The sequence below is a fragment of the Callospermophilus lateralis genome, unplaced genomic scaffold (assembly GCF_048772815.1).
Source record: "Callospermophilus lateralis isolate mCalLat2 unplaced genomic scaffold, mCalLat2.hap1 Scaffold_137, whole genome shotgun sequence".
Lineage (NCBI taxonomy): Eukaryota > Metazoa > Chordata > Mammalia > Rodentia > Sciuridae > Callospermophilus > Callospermophilus lateralis.
Window position 1 is genome coordinate 953,282 of NW_027512527.1, and position 12,816 is coordinate 966,097.

Genomic DNA, 12,816 nt, shown 5'->3' on the forward strand with positions numbered 1-12,816 from the left:
GTTAAAACTTATTAAATATCATTTCAGTAAGACAATTTAAAAGGATTTAAAAGGAATATGATAGAATGGCAAAAACTTTAAAAAATATGAAAGCCTTATTGTCTCAGAAACCTGGAGCCTAGAAATGACTCCACCTGGCTTTTAGTTAGGCGTGTGGAATATTTTAAGAGGGAGAAGAAATGGAGTCCCTAGGACACATGTGTCAGCTTTGCCTCACTGTGACCAAAATACCTGACAGGAACAACTTAGAGGAAGAAAAGTTTATTTTGGCTCACAGTTTTGGAGATTCAGTCCATGGTCAGTGGACTCCACTGCTGTGGTCCCAATGTGAGGCAACATGTCATGGGGGAAGGGCATGGCAGAGGGAAGCTGCTCAGGACACGATGGACAGGAAGCAGAAAAAGGGGAAGGGACTGCAGAAAAGATGGACTCTTCCAGGGCATGCAACCAGTGACCCACCGCCTTCAGCCTTGCCCCACCTGCCTACAGTTACTACTCAGTGCATTCCACCAAGGATGGACCAATTAGGTAACAGTTCTCATAATCCAATGATTTCAGTATTAACACAGGTGCTAAGCCATAACAATGCATATGGTGTAAATTCAAAGCAAAAAGGAGTAGAAGAAAAGGAAAAAAAGAAGTAAAGGATAAGATACAGTGATGGTGATTTTCATCACAAATAAGGCATGGAATAAAATGGGTCTTGTGTAGCCTATGTTTCCTTCTGGAACCTTGGCTACATTTTTAGGACTTGAAAGTTTCTCTGATCAATTGGCCCGAAATGTAATGGAAATAAGGAGCTTCTTTTCCTAGTGCCATGACTGCAACCACACAAATGTTCCTGATATTCCATCTTAAAATTCTTAATATATCTTCCCACAAAAAACGTGGCTTAATTTTTCCCCCCTTGGCTCAGTTCTGTTTGTATCTTGAGCCTTTCCCCCCCAACAATCCTCACAATTCCATTATCCAGCTACACCATTTGTAGCAGAATTTTTCACTTCTCTGGTTGTACATGGAGTTACACCAATTGTGCAATCATACATGTACTGAGGATAATGATGTCGGTCTCATTCCATCATCTTTCCTACACCTTGCTCCCTCCCTGCCACCTATGCCCCATCCAAAGATCCTCCACTCATCCCATCCACCCCCATTATGGATTAGCGTCCACTTATCAGAGAAAACATTTGGCTTCAGGTTTTGGGGAATTGGCTTATTTTGCTTAGTATGATATTCTCCAACTCCATCCATTTACCAGCAAATGCCATAATTTTATTCTCTTTTAATGCTGACTAATATTTCATTATGTATATATACCTCAGTTTCTTTATCCATTCATCTATTGTGTGTGTGTGTGTGTGTGTGTTTACAACAATTAAGATGATAACTTTTGGCAAAGTTCTTTGCAAATGCATCTTGTTTTTCTTCTCCTTTTCCTTTTTGGCTTTTTATTCTTATTTAATTATCCTTATATCACTTGGTTATTTGTCAATCTATTAATTTACTATACAAACTAAAACAGCCCATAAATTCAACAACTTATGGACAGAACTCTTCCAACTGGATCACTTACAGTTACAGGTCCTTAGTGGTCTATTTAAGCAGCTGTTCTGACCATGCCTGTAGTGGTGCTAGACTATGTTAGGACAACTGAGATGTCCATAATTGTTGGAGTAACAAGGTAAAATGAGTTACCTACTCATCCATCCATCTATTGAAGGGCATCTAGGTTGGTTCTACCATTTAGCTATTGTGAATTGTGCTGCTATAAACATTGAAGTGGCTGCATTACTGTAGTATGCTGTTTTTAAGTCCTTTGGGTATAGACCGATGAGAAGGATAGCTGGGTCAAATGGTGGTTCCATTCCAAGTGTTCTAAGGAAACTCCATTCTGCTTTCCAGCGTGGTTGTCAACAATTTGCAGTCCCATCAGCAATGTATGAGTGTGCCTTTTCCTCCACATCCTCACCAACATTTATTGTTGCTTGTATTCTTGATAGCTGCCATTCTGACTGGAGTGAGATAAAATCTTAAAGTAGTTTTGATTTGTATTTCTCTAATTACTAGAGATGTTTAACATTCTTCATATATTTATTGATCAATTATATACTGAGAAGTGTCTGTTCAGCTCCTTAGCCCATTTATTGATTGGGCTTTTTTTTGGTATTAAGTTTTTTGAGTTCTATATATATTCTAGAGATTAATGCTTTATCAGAGGTACATGTGGTAAAGATTTGGATTCTTTTTTTTTGGTGTTTTTTGAGTTCTTTATATATCTTAAAGATTAGTGCTCTATCGATGTGCATGTGGCAAAAATTTGCTCCCAAGATGTAGGCTCTTTCTTTACCTCATTGCTGGGAGCCATCAGCCAAGTAGGTATGACAATCTCCTTGCCAGCTTACTCCCATGCTGTCTAGTGGAAGGACTTCTGAAAGGTGACCTTGCTCAAGGACCAGGGCAGGATCCGTGTTTAGGGTGTTCCCCCTTTAGAATAGGGCGGTTTAGCATAATAGGAGATTAGGGTGTTCCCCCTTTAGAATAGGGCAGTTTAGCATAATAGGAGATTAGGGTATTCCCCCTTTAGAATAGGGCGTATCCTGCTGCTGAGTTCCTCTTGAGTGCTTAGGGTCAGACAGTATATTTTGGGAGACAGAAGCCCATGTGGAGTGAATTTGGGCAGAGTAGTGGATTTGGGAGAGAGTGGATTTGGGCAGAGAACGTGGATTCCCCCAGAACGTGTTTGTAGATGGCCGGTGTGAGTTCGGGAATAAAGAATTGTTGTTTGAATCTACAAGCTGTGTGGAGACTCGTGATTTGTGCCCAGCCAGAGACTGCGGCACCTCATTGATTTTTTTTTTTAATGAGAAGAAGCTTTTTAGTTTGAATCCATTGCATTTATTGCTTCTTGATTTCTTGTGCTTTAGGAGTCTTGTTAAGGAAGGAAGTTGGAACCTAATTCGACATGGATGGTGATTTGGTCCTACTTTTTCTTCTATTAGGTGTAGAGTCTCTGGTCTAATGCCTAGGTCCTTGATCCACTTTGAGTTGAGTTTTTATTTTGCATGGTGAGAGATAGGGGTTTAGTTTCATTTTGCTGCATATGGATTTCCAGTTTTCCCAGCACCATTTGTTGAAGAGGCCGTCTTTTCTCCAATATATGTTTTTGGCACCTTTGTCTAGTATGAGACAACTGTATTTATGTGGATTTGTCTCTTTGTTTTCTATTGGTCTACCATGGGTCTACATGTGTATTTTGGTGCCAATACCATGCAGCTTTTGTTATTATAGCTTTGTAGTATAATTTAAGGTCTGGTATTGTGATGTCTCCTGCTTCACTCTTTTTGCTAAGGATTGCTCTGGCTATTCTAGGTCTCTTACTTTTCCAAATGAATTTCATAATTGCCTTTTCTATTTCTATAAGAAATGACATTGGGATTTTAATTGGAATCACATTGAATCTGTATGGCACTTGAGGTAGTATGCCTATCCAAGAGCATGAGAGATCTTTCCATCTTATAACATCTTCAATTTCTTTATTTAGTGTTCTGTAGTTGAAATAAGCACCTTGAGATCCTAAGGGATAGGTCAAAAGAATCCCAAAGATTTGTATCCTGATATCCTTGAGCTACTAAATCAATGCTAATACCTATCCCTAGATTTCTTAGTACAGGACAAACATAAGCCTAAACTTTGTTTAAACCCCTATTGGTATTTTCAGCTAAATGCAGCCTAATGTAATTCTTCATTTCTTTATATCTTTACATACTACTTCTACTGTCTGATATATTCTTCTTCTACCTTGTGTAATAATGAACTACAACTAATACTTCAAAACTCATCTAAAGGTATTATTTTGGGGCTGGAGTTGTGGCTCAGTGGTAGAGCACTTGCCTAGCATGTGTGAGCCCCTGTGTTCAATTCTCAGCACCACATGCTACCAACATCTAAAATATATATATATATAAAATAAAGGTATGGGCTGGAGGTGTGACTCAATGGTAGAGAGCTTGCCTCTCACATGTGAGGCACTGGGTTTGATCCTCAGCACCACATAAAAATAAATAAACAAAATAAATTTATTAAAAAAATAAAGGTATTGTTTCCTTGTAAAGCTTTTTCTTACATTTGTAAATTCAGCTAATTACAAATTATTTTGTGCTTCCATACACTACAAGTTGCTAATACTTACTGTAAGCCCTTTTGATGATCTATATAATGATTTATCTCTTATTCTTGACCTTGAACTCCTAGAGAGGAGGATTGAGTTTCATTTATTTTTGCATTTCCTTTCATAGTCACAGACTCATGCAGGGGCTCAATAAATATTGGCTAAATGAATAAAATCAGACTACCTTGAAAACCCAAATTAACTGTTAATTTCCTGATTGTAAATTTATTCTCTGAAGTGCACATGTAAAATAATTTTGCCTTTTGTTTCACAGACTTTAGCACCATGAAAAAATACTAAAATAAAATATGTGGGTATTAATTAACTTAAACTGTATTAACAGTAATAAAAATTTATATTTTAAAATTTAAACTAGGTAGAAAATGAGGGAAATGAATATTCATTGAGTCCAAATTATGTGCTAGGCAGTATGTTCTGACGCTTATCTCATTTTACCGAAGCAAATTTACAGTTAGGTTAGGTATGAATTTCAATAACCAAAAAAGAATCTGAGGATATAGATACTAAGTTTGTTTCCTTGATATAGAGCCAGTAGGAGTCACAAAACTAGCCAGAGCTTCAGCCACAGAATGCCTTCAGACTTTTTTATGGTATAGATAAAAGGTGTCCCCCAAAACCTCAAGTGTGAGACAATGCAAGAAAGTTTAGAGGCGAAATGATTGGATTATGGCTCTTAACCTAATCAATGAATTAATCACCTGATAGGGATTAGATGAGTGGTGACTGTAGGCAGGTAAGGGGTGGCTGGAGGAGGTGGGTCATTGAGGACATGCCTTTGGTTTATATATTTTGAGAACTGAGCTTAGTATCTCTCTGCTTCCTGCTGTCATGTTCTCAGCTGCTTTCTTCTGCCACATAGTCTATGGTCTGAGACCTCTGAAATTGTGATCTGTTCTTGTCAGATCTTTTGGTCAGAACACAAATCTCATCTGTGTTAGAGATATTGTTAAAATTGTCTTTCTACCACCAAGATTTTTTTTTTTTACTTTCACACAATTGAAGTGGTTCCTCTTCTTCTTTGTAATGCTATTATACCTTACTTATATTGCTTTTTTTACATTTAATTTTTCTTTGTAAACTGTTTTTTGTTCCGCACTATATTTTGAGCACCTAAAAGGTAAGACCATGCATCTTCATTTTTTAAATCTCTCTTTCCAACATTGAGTATAGACATAGTATCAGGTGCTTAATTGTAAATGAATGATAAAATGTACAAATAATTGCATCTTGCTCATCATTGCTTTTTGTTTTCTAATTTTTTTTCATATATGGTGTTGCCTTAATTTCAAACATGAATGAAAGTAGGCTCACAATTTCAGTATTATACTTTCAAAATGTTAAATAAGTCTATTTCACTTCTATTTCTTCTCATCCTCATTAAGTTATATATTATAATGGAAAAGCAGTGAATAAAACCAAGCATTCTAAGTATTTCAGCAACAGCTGGGTGTAATGGCATATTCCTTATAATTCCACCTACTCAGGAGGCTGAGGAAAACTTGCTACAAAAGTACCAGAGAATTCTACCTCTGTGAACAGTGCAGCCAACAAGTATTTCTAAACTTCAGTGTTACCTGGGGCTAGAGGTGAGGATGGGTGTGCTACCCTACCGATAAGAACTTCTCAAGGATGGTGAACATTCTAATCACAAAAGACTAGAGGAGATTTAAAGAAAGTGGCTGGAGTGGGGAGGAATATATACTTTACCTTATTTAAAGATAGTTTAAAAATGAAAGAGTAGTCAAATTCATAGAGATTAAAAGTAGAAGGATGATTAGCAGGGACTGGGAAGGAGAATGGGAACTCACTGATGAGCATAAAGTTTCAGTTTTGCAAGAGAGAAAGAGTTCTGGAGATTGGTTTTGCAAGGCAATCTAAATGTTCTTAATATTACTGACCTGTTTGCCTAATAATGGTTAAGACATCTGACATTCTGGCACACGCCTGCAATCCCAGCAACTCAGGAAGCTGAGGCAGATGGATCACAAGTTTGAGGCTAGCCTCAGCAATTTAGTGAGACCCTGTCTCAAAATAAAAATTAAGATAGATTGGGGATGTAACAAAGTGGTAAAGCAACTGTGTTTTCAAACTCCAGTAACCACCCCCCCCCACACACACACACAAAGAGGTTAAGATAGTAGCATTCTGCGGCTGAGGGTAGAGTGCTAACCTAGCACATGTAGGGCACTGGGTTCGATCCTCAACACCACATAACAATAAAATAAAGGTATTGTATCCAACTACAACTAAAACAAAATATTAAAAAAGATAGTAGAATTCTATGTTGCATATATTTACTACAATTAAAAATTTTTAAGTTAAATATTATGAAAGGAAAGTAAGATCTAGACCCAAAATGATAAAACTCTTTCCAAGTAGCTTAACTAGATCCTAAAACAAGATCCTAGAACAATTTAAATTTTTATAATATTTTTAAAAAATCATGTGGACTGTATCTCCTCATGAGCTTTATAGTGACTTCCTTTCAGAGTACAGTATGGAAAGGGGGAAGGGCAGACAATAACTTTACAGCTGAAAGACCTAACTGCAGACTATTACAGGCTGATCAAGGTTAGTTGACATCAGCAACATTGAGTCATGTTGATAGTATATGCCCTGGAAACAATATCACAAAAATGTCACTCTATCTCCATGGTCTTGCTCTCTAAAACACTCAGTCTAATCATGGCAGAAACATTGGATAAATCCCAGGTGAAGGACATTCTATAAAATACCAGATCTGTACTTCTCAAAACTGCCAAAGTCATCAAAAAAGAAGGAAGGTCTGAGAAACTATGAGAGCCAAGAAAAATCTTGGAAACATAACAGCTAGTTGTCATATGGTCTCCTTGATAAGACCCTGGAATAGAAAAATTACATTATGTAAAAACTAAGAAAATCTGTATAAATGATGGATTTTAGTTAATAATAACATATTATTAATTATCAGTGATGACACAGTATTACACCAATGAAAGAGATTAATAATGAACTGGGTATACAGTATAGGGAAACCCTTTGTACTATCCCCTCAGTTTTTCAGTAATTCTAAAACTGTTATAAAAATAAAATCTATTCAACTACAGACAAACAAACCATACCCAGGTCCCAATCTAAGTCAACTTAATCAAAATTTCTTGGAATAGAATTCCTGCCATGGTCTATTTTTGAAGCTCCCTATATGATTCTAATGAGCAGCCAGGATTAGGAGCCACTGTGGTAGACTCTTTCATTGATTCTGGAGAAGTACTGGCAATCTGCTGCTTTTGGAAATGTATTAGGTACAGCTGGAAGTAACATAGACCAATGAAGTGATGAAAAAGCCTCATGAGAAAGTTCTTGCTTCAGAACTGTAATTTCCCCTGTAAAGATTTCCTGGTACATTGTAGACACCGAAGATGTTTGTGATTAAATAATATCTAAGAGAAAAAGATAATTACCAAAAAGAATTTTGGATATAAACATTTTGTCATGGGAGAAGAGATGCTCTGAAGAAGGGTCCCAGGAATTCCTGGAGAGAAGGGGGACCTTGACATAGGACTGGTAGGGTTCTTGGCATGTGCAAGAGAAAAGAATTTCAGTCCTCACCAGTTAAAGACATAGACAGATTTATTTGGGAAAATAGACACCAATTCAAGAGAGAATGGGGCTTTCTCAAGAGAAACATGCCTTCGTGTAAGGCAAGGAATACCCATTCGAGGGAGAATGCAGGCCTTCTCCAGAAAGAGCGACAGCAACCCTTTGGTGTGGGTTTTAATAGTTGTAAAGGGAAGATTGCTAAGGGCTAGACTAGAGGTGGAGCCAGGGTGGAGTAACACAGTTTTGTGCCAGTTTTCTCTGAACTTGCTCATCGCCCTCATGTTATTTTGCAGATGAGGTCATGAGTCAAAAGCATAGATCAAGGGCATGAACTGAGTCACTCAGGAGTTGCAACTGTTCGTGAGCACTTTCTGCATTTGAATGGTTCGTGGGTGTTTCCTGAAGTTCAATAGTTCATGGGCACTTCCTTTGAGACTCATTGTCTCTCCCTTTATTCCCAAATTCCCATCTCAATTTGTCAGGTACAGTTTCCTATTAAGAATACTTAGATTGGGCTGGGGTTGTGGCTCAGAGGTAGAGCGCTTGTCTACCACGCATGGAGGACTGGGTTTGATCCTCAGTACCACGTAAAAATAAAAATGAAGATAGTGTGTCTACCTATAACTAATAAATATATATATATATATATATATATATATATATATATATATATATATATATATATATATATTTAAAAAGAATACTTAAATTTATTTGGGGTCAGTGAATATATGTATCTTAAAAGGTACTCAAGAACCAATAATAAGAAACTAGGAGGAAAGATTGATTACCAATGGCTGAGGTATACTCAGAGTGTAAATTTTTTTTAGCTCTTTGGAGAAATGAAACATTTGCCTAAAAGGTGAAGAAATAAGAAGACTCAGAGGGGAGTAAAGGAGGAAATTACACCTTTTACATTTTGGGAATCTTGGCTTGAAGAATGGAAGGCTACTTGGAGGACTTCTACAAGAAACGGTTGGAAATAAGGTTGATGACAAGGCTACAAGAAAATTAGATTTTAGGCTTTAGAGAATACAGGTGGAAAGGGATGACACCTTTCTTTACCTACCATAAAGGTCAAGACTGACAGCCTCTAGCAAAAGACTAATTAACAAGAGAAAGCATAGCATATTTATAATTAAAATTTCACATAGCACAGGAGACCTCAGAAATGAAGGTCCAAAGACTGAGGAAAAAATGTCTATTTTCATATTTACATTCAACAAAGAATAGACACCTGTGTTAGAAATGTGGTTGAACAAAAGAAGTATGATCTAATGGTAAAACGCTGAAAGTGGGAACGTGGTGGGGAGACTCTGGAAAGCTTATCTGTTCAGATTTTTCTTGGCCTCCCTGTGTATCATTCCTTTTTCCAGATGTTGGGGAAGACCCCTCTGCAGTGAGAGTCTTCTAGAGAAAGAAGAGGGGGAGAGAGTGATCTTTTCTAGGTTTTATGGCTTGCTTTTGGGGAAGAGGCATTCCAGTTTAAATGATCTTCCCTGAGGAAGAGGAATACTATGACTCAGTTTGGGGAGAAAAAGGGGTGAGAGATGGGAGGCCAGGAGAAGGTCAGGAGACCATGCTTCAGAGGCCTTTCCAGTCTCTTCAGTTCTCAGCAAGCCAAGGTGCCAGATTTTGGAGTAGTGTGTTCTGTGCTCTAACAACAGCTTAATTTTATTCTGAAATCAGAGGCCAGTCATTAAAAAATAGGAAGGGGACAGTTGGTGGGGGGTGTAAACAATGGCATTTTAGAAAGATTTGTCAATATTGTTGTGGAGAACGAACCAGTAGGTGAAGGGACCCATATGGTGGTAAGAGATATTAAAGGACTAGAGCAACTGTATAGTCATAAGTAGGGGCTTTGACTAGGTGGGCTGTGGTAATACAAAGACATAAAAACAGTTTTAGACACGTGAGACATCTGGGTATGGTGATGGGTGCACACTGGTTAAAAGGAAAATATAACATATGCCATCCTTAAGGAAAGATCAAAGCAGGGAAATATCTCTATAAACTTTATCCTCTTTCTAAATGCAGCAGTTTTTCATTTTTATAATGTAGCATATTCTTTTTAAAGGCTATTTAAGAGCAGATCTGTTTAAAGCATACTAAACCAGGAAATGATGCTGGTAAAAATTGGCTCTCCTTTCCTCCATTTGTGTTCTTTTCCTGGATGATAGTGGGCAAGTCATTAATTTTTGTAAACATCAGGGTTGTATTTTTTTGTTTGTTTGTTTTGTTTTGGTATGGGGATTTATCCCAGGGGCACTTAAACACAGAGCCACATTCCCAACCCTTTTAATTTTTTATTTTGAGACATGGTCTTGCTGAATTTCTCAGGGCCTCGCTAAGTTGCTAAGGCTGGCTTTGAACTTGTGATCCTTCTGCCTTAGCCACCCCAGCCACTGGGATTATAGGCATGCACTGCCTCACCTAGCTAAGTTTCAGTTTCTTAATGAATAAAATGAGGACAAGAATACCAGTTCTTCTTGTCTTGTGGGGATATTATGAGAATCCATGTATTCTAGTTTAATACTTTTAAAATATTATTAATCATCTATGGTATGAAAACTCTATGCCAAGAACAATATTCATTATAAAGATGAATGTGAAAGTCCTCTGAAATTATAGAACAAGATGATCAAACAAAAATAAAAGACAGAATAAGCATATTAGAGACGAAGTCTTTAAGGGTTCAAGTGAATGAACTCAAGAATAGCTGCACGAAAGAGTGAACATTTGAGGTAAGGCATCAAAAATTAGAGAAAGGAGATAAGAGAAGAGTAATTCATCTATCCATCCACTCATCTACCTATTCATCTTTTTAACATTCTAGAGAGACCCTCCTCTGTGACAGATCATGGAAGTAAATACTTTGTCCTTGTGTAGCACATAGTCTAGGTAGGAATTTAGTTCAGAACTCAAGGAGGTTGAATGGAAAATGATTTAGTACTGAACAAATTGAGGCAATGAGTATTAACTACACAAAATCTAAAGTGGAAGAATCCTAAAATGATTACAAGAGCAAATTACAGAGTGTTAAAATGTAGGGGTTGCCTGTATAACTAAAAGGTTTCTTTCTATTCAGAGGGTAGGAGGACTTTGATTACATTTGAGTAGCAGAGACCAGGTCTGAGAAAGAGAAAATATTTAAATAAACAACCTGAACTAAAGGATAACTTCTTACACATATATTCTATTTACTTTGGTTCCTTCCTTTTGGTCATGCTTCATAAATCTTGTGCAGGGTTATGAGCACCACTGGAAATCCAGCTAAGGCTGAAGACTCTAATTGCACAGTTCAGCATGTCTGTTATTATGGTTTTACTCTTTTTTGGGGTAGATCTTGAAAGCCCTTCTTTCTTTCCTTCCTCTTATGTCCTTGATGGCTAATATTCCTTAGAGTTTATGAGGAAAACTGTGGGGCCAACACATATTTGAGAGCATGCTTTAAGGGATAGGGAGAAAGGAGAAAGGTAAAAGGGAGAGATAGTGGAATTGGTTGACTGGCTCTCGGGTACAAGAATGCTGTGTAATGTGAAGTGAGAACTATTGATTTTTCTGTTCATAAAATGGAATAAACACATGATTTTTGTAGAAAGTGGATATTTGGGATACGAACATGAAAATTTAGCATGTTAAAACTTAAATAAGTCAGGAAGGATGTGTTTTTCACCTCTTTGATCAAGGAATTAAGGAAAAAAGAAAAGACCTGTTCCTTACTGATTCTCAGTCCTACTTAAGCTTTCTCTTCTCTACTCTTCTCCAAAAAATGAATTTACAGAAATGACACCAGCCGTACCTCATAATTAGACCAATTATATATGTTCTCTTAGATCCAAAGGGGAATATTCTCCCATCCCAAATACCATCATGTATCTGGAGGAAGTAGTCATTTGCTTCTCTCACAGCCCTCGCACTGCATCCCTTTTCCCAATTGCTCTCTCTTCTTTGAGTGAGTCTACATGATATCCATGAAAAAAATCTAAAAGCCTTAAAACCTTGAATTCTAACATGCCTGCACCCTGCTAGTTCATTTCCCTTAATGATTCCCTTCTAAACTACTGCCCAAGCTGTGTGTACCATAAAAATGCCTGCAACAGCCAGGTGCAGTGGTACATGGTGTAATCCCAGTGACTCAGGAGGCTGAGGCAGGAGTATAGCAAGTGAGAGGACAGCCTCTGCAATTTAGTGAGACCTATCAAAATAAAAAATGAAAAAGGGCTAAAAAGGGCTAGGGATGTGGCTCAGTAGAAGAGCATCTGTGGGTTCAAGTCTCAGAGGATGGGGGGAAGCCCGCAGCACAGTTGTGAAGATGTTGGAATTTTTCTGACTATTCTCTCCTGTTCTTAGCTTTTAACTTTTTTTCCCAGACAGAGTCTCACTATGTTGCTGAATCTGGCCTCAAACTCATGATCCTCCTGTCTCAGCCTCCAGAGCAGCTATAATTATAGGCAAGTGCCACTGACCTGGGTTTAGACTTTCTTATTCTGGTCTGGTATATTTTATCATTAGTCTTATTATAGATGATTTATACTGAAATTTGTATTCATCCACTAGCACCTTCAGAATGATAAATCAGTTGGACCATATGGCTTTCTATTTCATTTTTGCTCGAGGCTGTGTCTAATGAATAACCCTGAACTCCTGATATGAGTTTCAATTTTCCCCCACACTGACACCCAACTCTATTGTAACCATCCTTTGTTTAACCCTTTTATATCCTTCATCCAAACTCTTCCATTTTCTTAGGATAAACAGGATGGAGTAACAAAAAGAATAATGGACTTAGAATTGGAAGAAATAGATTCATGTGCTGCATGATGACATTTTAGTCAATGACAAATTGCATTTATGATGGTGGTCAAGTGAGATTATACTATAGCCAGCTGTACAGTAGGCTATGCCATCTAGATTTGTGTAAGTACACTCTGGTGTTTGCACAACAATCAAATTGCCTAATTTTATTGAATTTCTCAGAAATGTGTCCTTGTCTTTATGCAACACATGACTGTAGTTTCCACTCTTTGCTCTACTGTTTTCTA